Genomic DNA, 14,472 nt, shown 5'->3' with positions numbered 1-14,472 from the left:
GGACCATTACAAAGAAGTGGGGAATGCCTCAGATAGATCTATTTGCATCTCCTCACAATCACCAACTCAAAAATTCTGCACAAGGACATTTCACCCACTAGCATGGAAAGTGGATTCGCTCTCCTTCAGCTGGAAGGGCCTAACAGTTTATGCATTCCCACCTCTCCCTTGATACACAAAGTACTCCTAAAAATCAAGGAAGAACATCCAAGGATAATCCTGATAGCTCCAAACTGGCCAAGACAACACTGGTATCCACTACTAAGGAGCTTGTCTCGAACAATATGTGGCCAATACCCTGATGCCTTTGATGCTAACTCAGAACAACTACAGCACCATACATCCAAACCTGAAAACCTTACAACTGACTGCATGGAACATCACATAGCAGCAGCTAATCAAGAACTTTCCCAAAGAGTTAAAGACATTATTCTTGAAGCACGCAGACCTTCAACAAGAAGGAACTACGCTGGAAAATGGAAAAGGTTTGTCAGCTGGAGTTCTGAAAGAGGAAAAGATGTGTCAAACATAGATATGCCTAACATCCTGGAGTATCTGGCGAACTTCTCCATTCAGGCCTGTCCTACTCCTCCATCAAGATACATGCATCAGCTATTTCAGCAGAATACAGCTTTGATCCACCTGTTTTTTCACACCCTCTGCTCAGACAATTTCTCAGAGGAATCAAGAATGTAAAACCTCCAAGAAAACCACCATTACCAGCTTGGGACTTAAACTTCGTACTAGAAAAGTTGACACTATCACCCTTTGAGCCAGCAGCAACAGCAGACTTACAACACCTGTCATGGAAAACTGCTTTCCTAACTGGCAATTACCTCAGCAAGGAGGGTTTCAGAACTACAGGCCTTAATGGCAGTGCAGCCCTTCCTAATCTTCCACCAAGATAGAGTATCCATGAGGACTAATCCAACATTTATGCCTAAGGTGGTATCCAGAGTGTCTTTAAACCAGGCAATCCACCTACCTACCTTCTTTCCCAACCCACAAAACAGAGGGGAAAGAATACTGCATACCTTGGATGTACATAGACAGCTACGCTACTACTTGGACAGAACCAAAAGCAGCAGAAAGACTGACCAACTTTTTGTGGCCTATGCAACAGGAAGAGAGGGAAAAGCTATTTCCAAACAGACAATCTCCAAATGGATAGGAAATTGCATACGATTCTGTTACTCCTTCCATGGAAAACCAATTCCACAGAACATAAGACCTCATTCTACAAGGGCAACAGCCACTACCACAGCCTTCTTACGAGGAGTGGCTACCAAAGACATTATTGAGGCGGCTACTTGGACCTCCGTGCATACATTTGCCAAGCATTATAATTTGCCTCTATATTCCAGATCCCGAGCAGGGTTTGCCACTGCTGTACTGCAAGGGATCCTAAACACACCATAATCTACCTTTATCCTCCTCCCCTAGTTGGCTATGGTATTCTACCCAGCTGTTATGACTGCAGATGCATCCATGAAGGACATAGTACAGTTTTGTACCTACCATAAATGTAGATGTCCGAACTGGATAGCATCTGCAGTCAGGATTACCTCCCTCCTTCCCCTCTGAGGTACTCTAGGGTGTTTACCCTCCTAATAGCTAGCTGATGGGGAGTCTTTTATGGTGTATTTGTTTGTATATATGTACATACATGCTTATTTTTGTGGTTACCTCTATCCTTTTGGAAACATTGGCATCTATCCAAAAAATTTTAGCCTTCAGGAGGGCTTCTGGCATCTGGGGCAAGAAACACTGAGGAAGATGGCGTCGGCTGATGCCTTTATACCCGAAGTCCAACAGAGATGACGCCGGATGGAGACCCACATCAGCGAAGCGGACCCGGACTTTGGAATCCGGCCGACTGACGGGCTGCCTGACGACAGGACAACCCAGCTGTTATGACTGCAGATGCTATCCAGTTCGGACATCTACATTTATGGTAGGTACAAAACTGTACTTTTCTCTCCGGGACCCGAGGAGGAGGTGATCCGGTCCCCGTCGAGGTCATCGAGGCGACACTCCAGGTCTGCCTCGGTGGCCTCTTCAGGGTCCAGGTTTAGCTTGTCTGATGCGGACATGGACCGGATGATAAGGAGATTCATCCAGGCCCAGATGCAGATGGGAGTGCTCTTGCCCCTCCCCCCCCTCCGGGGGGAGCTCGACCCCTTTTTTCGCTCCTATAGCTCCTTCTCCGACCCGCATTCCGGGTTCGTAGCGCTCAGAGCCAAGCCACGTTGAATCCGGGGGTAGGTCGGAGCCAACCGTGCTGGGCACGTCGGCTCCGACGGCTCCCTCGAGTTTGTCCAGATCCGATCTCTCGGAGCCGTGGGCCGAGCTTCGGATCCGAGGGATTCGGTGTGCTTTCGGCTCCGTCCCGGTTGGAGCACACTTGTCCTTCGGATCCGACGCTCTCGGCGCCGGGTCCGATCCCCGCTTCGGATCCGAGTGGGAGTCGGATCTCGGATCCGTCAGAGAGCGGCTCCCCCTCAGCTTTCGCTGCGGTGGAGAGGGCACTGTCGAGTGCTTCCAGGCCTCCGGTCCTGGCTTCTGCTCCCTCCCGCACTCCTTCTCATCTAGTCCTGGCTCCTCTCATCCGGCCCTCGGGGCAGCCTGCCTCAGCGCCTCTAGGAGTTCCAGTGGAACAGGATGCAGTCCGTGAGGACTCCTCGGACAGCCCCCCCCCAAGGAGATTCCTCACAAGGCAAAGTGCAAAAGGAGGCACATAGACTCCCCTGAGAGTCTCACCGAAGATACGGACTTGGATGAAGGGGAAGGCTCCCCTAGATCACCCCCTGTGGATGTCTCCTTTGGAGACATCATGGAAATGCTCGAAATCAGAGGTGGGTGGTCTGCCCCTAAGGCTTCATCTGATGAGTCTGTATTCCTTGAGGCGTTTGAGGCAGGACGATCTACCTCTTGGGTGTCCCCTCCACCCGACCTCCTGGTGGATCTTATATCCTGTAGGGCTTGGAAGGAACCGGACACCGTAGAGCCGATCCCCAGACATCCGGACAAAATTTTGAGCCCCCCTGCAGAGAGATCACATTGGAGCAGAGGTCCCCCTGTGGATGCCATGTTGGTGGCTGCAGCCACCAAGAAAGAGTTGGCTCAGGAGAGCCCCACGGTTCATCCTCCGAGCAAGGAGTCTCGCACGATGGACCGTCTTGGGAAGCGGACCTTCAGTTCAGCGACCTTCTCTATGAGGGCCTTGAACTACATGGCACACGTTATTCGGATGCAGCGGGATCTAATTAAGGAATACGCTGCATCCCCCCCAGGGTCCATGTTGGAGGGAGACATGGATCTGTACTCCTCCCGAATGGCCACCCTCCGCTCTATCTCTAACACCTCTATGCGGCTGTTGTCTTATGCTACGGCGGGAGCCGCTAGAGCAGGTGGAGTCGGGCTTGCCATGAGGAGACAGGCCTGGCTCCGTCACTGTGACTTCTCGGAACCCTTTAAGGCCTCATTCGCGAATGCCCCTTTTGATGGTTCTGCACTGTTTGGCAAAACCGTTCGCGACACTCTTGTCCAGAGTGAGAAAGACGGGAAGACTTTGTCTGCCGTCGGAGTCCGCTTCTCTGCGCCCCAGAGGTCCTTTTCCAAGAACCAAAAGGGTCAGAAGAAGATGTGGTTCCGAAAATCGCATCAATCCCAGTCTGCTCAGGACAACCAGTCCTCTCGTGGCAGAGGTGGACAGGGAGGACGCCGCCCCAGAGGCAGAGGGGGTCCCAGGAATTTTGGGTCCAGAGAACCGTTCTCTGAGAGGCCCACGCAGAACCCCTGAGGGGTTACCCGACTGCTCCACTCTGGAGGCAGTTGGGGGGCGTTTTTCGAGGCACCTAGCAAAATGGGAGTCCATAACAACGGATCACTGAGTGCTTCGTATTATATCCAGAGGTTGCCAAATTCCCCTTACAGTAAACCCCAGAATCAGAAGCCTTCCCGACGTTCCACCCAGTCAGAGGGAGGCGGCTGCTGCAGAAATTCAGCAGCTTCTGCAAAAAAGAGCCATCCAGCCCGTCCCCCCAGATTGTCGGATCAGGGTTTTACTCCAGGTTCTTTCTGGTGCCAAAAAAGACAGGGGACTTGAGGTCCATCCTCGACCTCTCTCTCCTAAACCTGGCGGTACCCAAAGAAAAGTTCCGAATGGTCACATTGCAATCCGTCCTCCCCTTATTGCGGGAGGACGACTGGATGTGCTCCATAGACCTCAAGGATGCGTACTATCACATTCTAGTGGACAGGCGTTCCACGAGGTTTCTCCGCTTCTGGCTGGGAGCCAGTCACTTTCAATTCAGGGTCCTCCCCTTCGGTCTCACCTCAGCCCCCAGGGTGTTCACCAAGGTCCTAGCGGTAATATCGGCCCACCTGAGACTCCAGGGAATTCAGGTCTTTCCATACCTGGACGACTGGCTCCTTACAGCTCCAACAAGGCATCTACTTTGTTCAGGCAGGGATTATTTCCTCAGTCTGGCTCCACTATTAGGATTAACCATCAACATGACCAAATCCTCTCTCATCCCTACACAGGTGTTGGATTTTATAGGGGCGAAACTGGATTCCAGACAGGTGCTTGCGTTCTTAACTCCAGATCGGCTTCGGAACCTGATGTTGCACGTGCAGGCCATCCTTCAGCTGCAAACTCCTTCGGCGGAATTGATCCTGAGGGCCCTAGGATCTATGGCGGCTGCAATCCCTCTGCTGCCATTGGCCCGGTTGAACATGAAGGTTCTGCAGTGGACCCTCCAGGTACAATGGTCCCTGTCTCACCCCATTTCCTTAAGCAAGGTTTGCAGAAGATCGCTCCTCTGGTGGCTCCAGTCTCCCAATCTCCACACGGGGCGTCCCTTCTCACTACCTCCGCCAGTCGACACAGTGACCACAGACGCTTCTCGCCTGGGGTGGGGGGGCATTTTTCAGGCAGGACAGTCCAAGGCACTTGGAACGACGTAGAGACCTCTTTGCATATCAACGTCCTAGAGATGAGGGCGGTGCTTTTGACGTTGCAGGCACTACACAACTCTCTGGACGATTGCAGTACAGACAGACAACATGTCGGTCATCTGGTACATCAACAAACAGGGGGGAACCAGGTCTTACCCCCTTTGCCGCGAGGCCATGAGAGTGTGGGAATGGGCAATTTCCACCAACCGCTTTCTCATAGCAATGCACATTCCGGGACGGTCCAACATTCTAGCGGACAGGCACAGTCGTACTATCCTGACTCCTTACGAATGGTCTCTCAACCATCGAGTTGCAGAGCAAGTATTTGCCCGATGGGGGCAACCTTGTTGCGATCTTTTTGCCTCTCCTTCAAACACCAAATGCAACGATTACTTCGCTCTGATCCCCCCTCCGGGGGAGTCCCCGATTTCATGCTTGGCCTCCCGGTCTGCTTTATGCTTACCCTCCTCTTCCCCTGATGTTGAAATTATTACAGAAAGCCAGGCAGCTGGGGAGCAAGATGATCCTCATTGCCCCATTCTGGCCTCGTCAAACGTGGTTCCCTTACCTATGGTCTCACCTAGTGTGTCCACCATGGATTCTGGATCCCATTCCGGATCTCATTTCTCACCCTCTCAGTCTTCCGACTCCGAACCTGGTCAACCTCAAGCTGATGGCTTGGTTGCTCCAGTTCCACTCCTCATAAGGACTCCCGGGATCTCATCACCGGTCAAAGCCGTTCTTGTAGCAGCTCACAAGCCTTCCACCAGGAAGGTTTATCGGTGTAAGGGGAAACGCTTCACCATTTGGGCAGAACACCGTCGTTTAGACCCCTTTACAGCCCCGATATCGTCGGTTCTAGATTTTCTAACCTCTCTCTTTTACCAGGGGGCTAGTTCTTCCACAGTCAAGGTACAACCGGCAGCAATCTCATACTATCACGTGGGGCAAGAGTCTGGCCCTCTTATCACTTCCAAACTGTGTAAGACCTTCCTCAAGGGTACCTTCCTCCTTAGGCCTCCAGTTAAAGAGGTGGTACCTCCATGGGATTTATCCTTAGTCTTGCAGGCCTTGACTGGTCCCCCATTCGAACCGGCGGCCACAGTTGATTTCAAATTTCTCTCTTGGAAGACAGCCTTTTTGGTGGCCATAAATTCAGCCAAAAGAGTGTCGGAATTGCAAGCTCTTTGTGTCAAACCACCATATCTGGTCTTTCACCCGGATAGGGTTTACCTCAGGATCAATCCGTCCTTTCTACCTAAGGTATCTTCAGAAGCGAACATCAATCAATCTAATATCTTCCAGTGTTTTTCCCCAACTTTCATAACAAAGGAGAGTACAAGCTACATTCCTTAGACGTACACAGACAACTACGTTTTTATATCCATAGAACTGCTGATCATAGGCAATCCGATCAGTTGTTTATCTCCTTTGCCAAAAGTAATTTCGGAAAGTCAGTTTCTAAAGTTTCTCTCTCGGTGGATCTCGAGTTGTATTCTTTTAGCATATCAGAGCTCGGGAAGGCCTGCACCTCAAGGAGTCCATGCTCATTCTACTAGGGCCGTTGCCACATCTGCGGCCTTTCAAGCTAGGGTTCCACTGGATGACATTTGTTCCGCAGCCACTTGGGCTTCATCTCACACCTTTATCAGCCACTATAAAATAGATGTTGTCTCCCGAGGTAGGGCGTCCTTTGGCTCTGCGGTGCTCCGGAATATCCTTCCATGAAGGCCACCCAAGATTTAGGTAGCTGGGGACTCTGTCCCAAAGGTTGCTGACAAATGAAGTTCCTACTTCAGATTAAGAAGTTATGTACTCACCATAACGTTTCATCTGAGTAGGTATCTTCATTTGTCTGCAACCATCCCCCCCTCCTTCCCCCTGACCAATATGATCGTCCTTGTGTTATTAGCATATGTTCCCATTGGGACACTTTTACCTGCTGTGCTATGGGGCAAACTTGATCTGAGGTCAGTTAGGGTAGGCAGGGGATTATGGGTAAGGGGAGGAGCTAGGAGCTCGGATCTATGCTATGATAAGAAGTTGCCGGCTCGGATCCGAGATCGGATCCGTATCCCAAAGGTTGCAGACAAATGAAGATACCTACTCAGATGGAACGTTATGGTGAGTACATAACTTCTTATTTTTTTTCTCGCAGCTTGTAGTTTACCTGACAGTCAATCTTCTACCCCTAGGACGTCTGACCGGTTATACAGGATATCTCTTTTTCTAACCCTAAAGCAGACCCTGCAGTGATTTACATAACTAAAGCTGCTTCACTGTACAAATTGATAATACCAAGCCTTTCCCTTTGACAAGGATGGTTTTGACTAATTAGGAAAGAAAATTTATTCTTCTAATTTAACTTTCAGAATCCTAAACTGCCTTGAAATAGTTAACTGTTTAATTTTCCACATTTAGAGTTGAAGAATTCTTTACTTTCTGCTTCTCGTAATAAAACATGCCTTAGTGTTCTTATGATGCTGCTGATACTGCCTGCAGAGCTGCTGAAACCTGGGTCAAGTCATAAGAAGACTTGCTTGGGTACATTCTCAGAATCTTCCTGTGACCCATACAGAATGTGTGTGGTCTTGGATTCTAGAAAAAGGACAGGAGTTTTCCTTTCCTGTTGAGTTTTTAATACAAAACTAGGTCCATGGCTTGTACTGCATTGGATGCTTGTAGTTCGTAAAGAGTTGAATGAATTTATTTGGGAGGGAAAGAAGGCAAGCGTTAAATGGGGTAAGTTGATTCTCCCCATTGAATAAGATGATTTAGGATTACGAAATTTGAAGGTATACTTTAGAGCTATGCACTGAAGGCTCATATATACATAACATAAGCAGGTTATAATCAAAGTGGAAAGGGATGATGAAATGGGGGCAAGTTTGAGAAATGAGAGAGTAGGTTTTTGGATGCAGATCATTAAGGAGAATAACATTCCTTATGGTTATTTTTATATATTCATAAAATAACAAGATCTAAGCCAACATGGTAATGAAAGAAAATGAGATTTTATCAAATTGGATGACTGCAAGTAGAAGTATAGCAGATCGACAAAGGGAGCTGGAATTTACTGAAGAAAATTAGCAATAACCAAGGTATTGGAAGCAAATAGGAAAAGTAATAGTGTGGGAGGAGGCCAAGCAGAAGTTTGGACTGCAAGTTAGAGGCTGCCTTAATACTGACATCAGAGCATAGGCAAAGAGAGAGGATAATAGTGGAGTGCTAAATGAAAGACCATCTCTGGAAGAGTTTTAGTTTATTCTGGAACCAAAGCTGCTGTGGGAGGATAATTATGAATGTTTATAAACCTTACTAAGTGTAAGATTTAATCATTGAAGGTTAGAAACAATTGTAAAAAGAGAATGGAAAAGCTGTTTACAAAGGAACAGTGGTAAGACATCTGTAATGCTCCCAAGTATGCAACAAAGTCCAGTAGGATTATGATTATTGCTTGGGACTGTTTGCACATGTAACTTTCTCCAAGCAGACTACTGAGACTCTTTCCTCGGGTAGACAGCATACGTTTGAGATGTGGATGGAAAGAGATGTAATTAGGCATATTTTGTGGGAGTGTAATGAGTTGGTAGACTTTAAAAATGCAGTACTTTGTCATAATTATTGGGAAAAAAAATGGCTGTAACTAAGGCAATTATTCTTTTTGGTGGTCCACGTTCTGAATTGCCTAGCCGCCTTGTTAAGTTTAATGGCATTGTCTGCTAAAAATAATTACTAGAAAATGGAAATCAAAATCTAAACAAACAGAAACTAAACAGAATATTTTAAAGGAGCTAAAGGAACTGGAGGTGGGATCTTTAGAGAGGAGAAGAAGCAAATGGTATAGAAATGGAATTTGTGGGAGTAAAATATGCCGGATAATGTTTAGAAGGAGGAGGAGTGAGGTTTAAGGTATGGCAGGAATTGAGCAGTTTATATAATGCTGTTGTGAATAATTGTAAAAATGTGTACAGCATGAAAGCAACGAAAATTATCTTGTATGTTTGTTTTATTTTGTCTTAATGTATATGTACCTTTCAGTACTGTAATTGAATTATCTTGTATGTTTGTGCTTTTTTTGGAGTGATACTCAGCAGGTATATATTTATTATTCAAGTATTTTGTATGTTTGTTTTATTTTGTCTTAATGTATATGTACCTTTCAGTACTGTAATTGTGGTTTTAATAATGATATCTCAACTTGGCCTACAAAAAATGTTCCCCAATGCAGTTGCCTACCTTAGTAATATCATACCGTTAACATTGTAACTCATTTTATTCTTGTAATTTCCTAGGAATTTATTTATTTATTTATGTGGCTTTCCTTGTTCAGTTTTTCCAGTAATAAAACTGGCCCTTGGCTTCACAATTTGTTTAATATATTGCTACCAGTAATATTGAAGACCAGTGCTCCCATATTTTCAGTGCATTGTAGCTTTCTTGTATCCTAAATGCATAACCATGTTAGTTGCCCTTTTTGCCTTGAAACTGCAGGTAGCAATCTTTTAAGGTGTTACTAGTACTACACAAACATGCATGCGACTGAATGAAATATATGTTCCCATGTGCATATTACCCTTTCTTCATATCTCAAACATTGCACATCTGTAGTTAGTAGCATTCACCTCAACATATGTGGATATAGTAATATTTTGAAGACCTCATCATGCAAAAATCCCAAATTGCTTTGATTGTAGCTTGTTTAGCCCAGAAATACATTTCTAATTTTATTTCTGGCACGGTACTCCATTCATAGGTTCATAGGTGTATACTAGGCTAATGGCCTTAGAGCCTTTACAACCCTAGCCCACAGAAGTGCCCTGGCATCGTGCCACCCGGAGTTAGTTCCCAGTGACTCTATCAAGTAGAGCCACTAGAGTGATCCCCGGGGTGAACTTTCTATTTCCCATCCACTCATCAAGATCTCTCTTGAAGAGGGCCGGTGAGGTCCACTGCTTGACATGTATGGGAAGTCGGTCCAGAGACTGCCCATACTCTGGAATAATGAACCTGTCCCTCCAGCATGTTCTGTTGATTGTGGTAATGAGGTTTAGGTCTCTGGAGCGTGTGGTGCGAAGGTATTGGGATTTCTTTAGATGTAGCATTTCTAATAGACCTGGGTCAGGCTTGGCTTTGTAAGTCAAGCAGAGATCGCCTCTTAGTAGACTATATGAGACTGAGAATAGCCGAGTCTGTCCATGTAGGACATGTGTTTAAGGCCCAGGATCCTCTTTGTGGGGTACTTTTGTGGCTTTTCCAGCTGTTTTACGTGTCTAGTGTGGTACATGCCAAATGGGGCATTATATTTGATGATTGGCCTAATGAGAAAAGAGTAGAGAGAGATGATGATCTCCTTCTTCCTAGATGCAACTTGGTAATGAGATGTGCCACATAGGACTTTCTGACCACAGTGGCAATGTGGTGGTCGAAAGAGAGGTTGCTGTCCTCAGATGTCTTGTAAAGCCTTCAGTGTTAAGTGAGCTCCCATCGATGTGGTAATTAGTGGGAACTGAGTTTTTCCCAAAGGAGATGACCGCATTTTTTGGCATTAAGCTTAAGGCCATGGTTTCGACACCAGTCATTGGTGTCAGTGAGGCCTTTCTGTAGGATGTCTACATCACTTGGGTAGTTAATAATGACTCCCAGCTTGCAGTAGTCTGCGAACTTTGTCAGCCAGAGTCCCTCCATGTTGGCCTGGACTTCTGAGAAGTAGATGCCAAACAGGAGAGGACCCAGGACCGATCCCTGTGGGACTCGACTCGTGACTGGTCAGCAGTCTGACTTTGAGTCCGCTGCTTTCACACTGTGGGTTCAGTCTGTGAGCCACTTTGCAACCCACCTAGTGATAATAGGGGTTAATGCCTAGTTTGAGTCGATCAATAATTTCTGAGTGGGGAATGGCATCAAAGGCCTTGGCCAGATGGAGGTAGGCTGTATGAACTGCCTTGCCCTCCTCCACAGCTCTGGTGACTGACTCAAGTCAACCAGGTTGAGTAGACATGGTCTAGCTGTTACAAAACCAAATTGAGTGGGATCTAGAGGTTGGAGATTCCCTATATCCTTGTTAATTAGGTCCATAATGATGTGCTCCATACCCTTACATGTCAGACTGGTGGGGCTAATGGGGTGATAATTCCCAGGGTCTGTAGTCACTCCCCCTTTATGGAGAGGGATAACTAATTAAAAAAGTGCACTTCTTTCCGTCATTTTAAAGGTTGTTTAAATTAATTGAAAACAATATTTAAGTGTTTTTCTTTGAAAAAGGTGACTTTTAAAGAGTTTAAATTTTTACCAGCTTTTGCTGCTTGTTTTCCCCAGGAAGAATTCTGACTCTGGACAGGAAGATTAAGGGTCAGATCCAGGGTTTCTCCTCTATTTTCTGAAGCCGACTCTGAGGAGAGCTCCATTTTTGATTTTTCTTTTGGGGTTACTTTTTGTGCCAGTGTTTGCAGTGGGAGTATACCAAGGTTTTTCAGACCATCAGAAAATTGTATGAGCTGTTACAGAAGGAATTTCCTGAACTTTCACAACTTCTTCCATTTTTGTCAGTTTTGGAGGATGTGCGTGTCTCTGTTTGCAATTTTCCTGATAGCCTGCCTGCTGCCCCTAAAAAAGCAGTTAGAATGTGTAAAGTTCCTGACTCTTACGTTTTTATACACTCTCTTCCTAAACCTGGGCCAGCAGTTATAGCTTTAGTTAATCCTCTCGCAGCTAAACAGTTGATGTTCATCGTGTTACCCTGCTGCAGTCATCACACTTGGGTTATCCTGTCGTCAGGCGGTCCCGCAGTCGGCCAGATTTCCAAAGTCTTGGTCCGACGTCGGTTGCTGTCGCCTCATCCCTGACATCAGTGCGCCAGGGGTACATATATTGCAACAGACGCCATTTTCTTCAGTCTTTCTTGCCGCGCGGTGCCTGAAGCAGAAGCAGTTCGCAAGTGCCGGTCGGCCGACTCCTGAGATTTTCGAATTCGAATTTCAGACCGGAGTCTTCTATAAAGCTAAGTACCCCGTTGGGGAAACTTTTCTTGCCTCAGACCGATGTCAGAAAAAGTTAACAATTGTATTTCTTGTGGGAAGCAAATACTTCATAAGGATTTTCATTCTTATTGCATACCTTGCCTAGGCCCTGATCACGACGTCACTTGTCGTTTTTGTGCTAGATTTAATAAACATACTATTAAAAGACGATTTGATTTCGCACAACACTTTTTTGGTAGAAAATTTAACTATAACATGCCATCGGAGCTACCGACTACCGTCGTGCACAAAAAGTGCAGGGACAAGGACCGACAGCCCAGGCCTAAGCCCGATTCCGAGGCCTCGGTTGATCCGGTCTCCGGTTCTCTGGTTATCAGTGAGGCTCCGACGCAGCCTCTGACTACCGCAGTTCTGGAACCCGAGACCGCTACAGATATTTTGACGGAATGTACTAGGCCGACACAGCCTCTTACTTCAGGCCCTTCCGACGATTTACCTTCCAAGGACGTCGGTACTTCTGAAACGCCATCGGTTTCTGAAGGCGTTTTTAGACCAACAACTCTTACAGTCAAAACGTTTTCCAAGTCGAAGACTCCTAAATCGAAAAAGGCTTCACTTCAGTCTCCTGTTCATGGCCCTATGCCTAAGAAACAGATGCTCAAAATGTCTGAAGATTTGATTTCTCTTATCAGGGGTTCACAGCCTCCTCCTGACAAAAGGCCTAGACAAGAGGAAGATTCTGCTTCCTCTGAACAACTGTCTATTTCTTCGGATTCCTCTGAGGACCAAAACTATTCCTTCTCTGCTTATGAAGATTCTGATGCTGAGGACTCTATTCCCTCAGCTTCCCCTCCAGAAGATTACTCTTTTGGGGAAACTTTACACACTATGAGGGAACATTTTCATTGGGAAGGTCAGGATTACTCTGATTCCAAGAAAAGGCTCAGAGTTTCTTTTACTCCCGCAACACAGACCTCTAGCCATCCCTCCTGTTTTGGACATTGTGGATGATGTCTACTTAGAATCCAGTTTCAACCCTGACTCTCTACCTCCTGTCCCGGCCAAGCCTGACAGATACTACAGAGTACCTGATTCCCACAAATTCCTTTACAAAAGCCCAGTAGCTGACCCAGAGACTATCTCCCTGGGTTCTAAGGAGGGCTAAGGCTTCCATGGCTAAAAATCCAGTACCTTCTGAAAGGGATTCAAGAGCACTAGACAGATGGGGGGGGGGGGGGAGGTTTACACCTCAGCCACTTTAGCTATGAGAGCACTAAACTGTCAATTTCATATGCTTAAATCTCTCAGTTAAAACAAAAAATAACCACCTTACCTCAACAATCTGAAATGAAAGAAGTACAGGATTTGTTGCACGCCACTGAGCAGGTGGGCAAACATACCTTACAATGTGGGTTTGATTCTTTAGAGGCCTCCTGCAGAGCAGCTGTCACTGGATCAGTTATACGTAGGCATGCCTGGTTAAAAGAACAAAGTCTGCCTGATCATGTTAAAGCAAAAGTACTAGATGCTCCCTTACAGCAGGATGTTCTTTTTGGTGTTAAAGCAGAAGAAGAAAAAGAAAATGGAAGATAAGGCGAAATCAATGCAGACGGTCAAAGATTTCCTACAAGTACAACCCCCTCGCTTCAGCAGAAACTGGCCAACAAAAAATTGGTCCTTTCCAGCCACTGACAGGCCTCAGAGGGGTAAATACCAGGTGCCCAAGGGGGCAGAGGACAACCACAAGCTCAGTATAAGCCTCGCCAATGGGGCACTCCAACCCAGAAGGGAGGAGAAGACAGGTCTCAACCCACCAGAAGGCAAACTCAATGACCTGAACCTCAGCTGGCCAAATTTGTCAGCCCCCTTGGGGGGGGGGGGGGAACTAGCACTATTTGCAGACAACTGGCACATGGTCACAAAGGACAAATGGGTCCTAGACATAATTTTACGAGGATACAGATTCCACTTTCACACCTTGCCAATAAAAAGAGGAATGCCAAACCTGCCACAAAATCAAAGGACAGAGGCTCAACAACAAATTACAGCTCTCATGGCCATGAGAGCCATTCAAAGGGTACCAACTCAAGAGCAAGGCCAAGGATTTTACTCAAGACTCTTCCTAGTATCCAGAAAAGAAAATGCTTGGAGACCAGTTCTGGACCTTTCAATTCTAAACATTTGCTTACAAGTTCCCAAATTCAAGATGCTAACACTACAGCAGCTACTTCCCATGTTGGGCAAGGAAGCATGGCTGGTAACGTTGGACCTCAAGGAGGCATACCTGCATGTCCCTGTCAGACAAAGTTGCAGAAGATACCTCCGTTTCATTGCAGGTTCAACCCATTATCAATTCTCTGCACTGCCTTTTGGCTTATCTACTGCGCCCAGAGTATTCACAAAATGCCTGGCACCAGTAATTGCATACTGTAGACAAAGAGGAATTCAAATATATCCATATCTGGATGACTGCCTCATCCAAGCAGAAAGAAAAGACATTCTCTTATAACATCTGGCTTTTGTGAAGCAT

At 46.5% G+C, this 14,472-nt stretch overlaps 1 protein-coding gene across 1 annotated transcript in view; it reads left to right on the top strand.

The window, feature by feature from the left end:
• MXD4 (MAX dimerization protein 4) overlaps positions 1-14,472 on the top strand; it is a 402,136-nt gene that overhangs the window by 137,263 nt on the left and 250,401 nt on the right. The window lies entirely within an intron of this gene.

This window comes from Protopterus annectens, chromosome 2.part1 (assembly GCF_019279795.1).
Source record: "Protopterus annectens isolate FY-2018-M chromosome 2.part1, PAN1.0, whole genome shotgun sequence".
Classification (NCBI taxonomy): Eukaryota; Metazoa; Chordata; order Ceratodontiformes; family Protopteridae; genus Protopterus; species Protopterus annectens.
The sequence above is the reverse complement of the archived record's forward strand: the minus strand, read 5'-3'. Positions and strand labels throughout refer to the sequence as shown.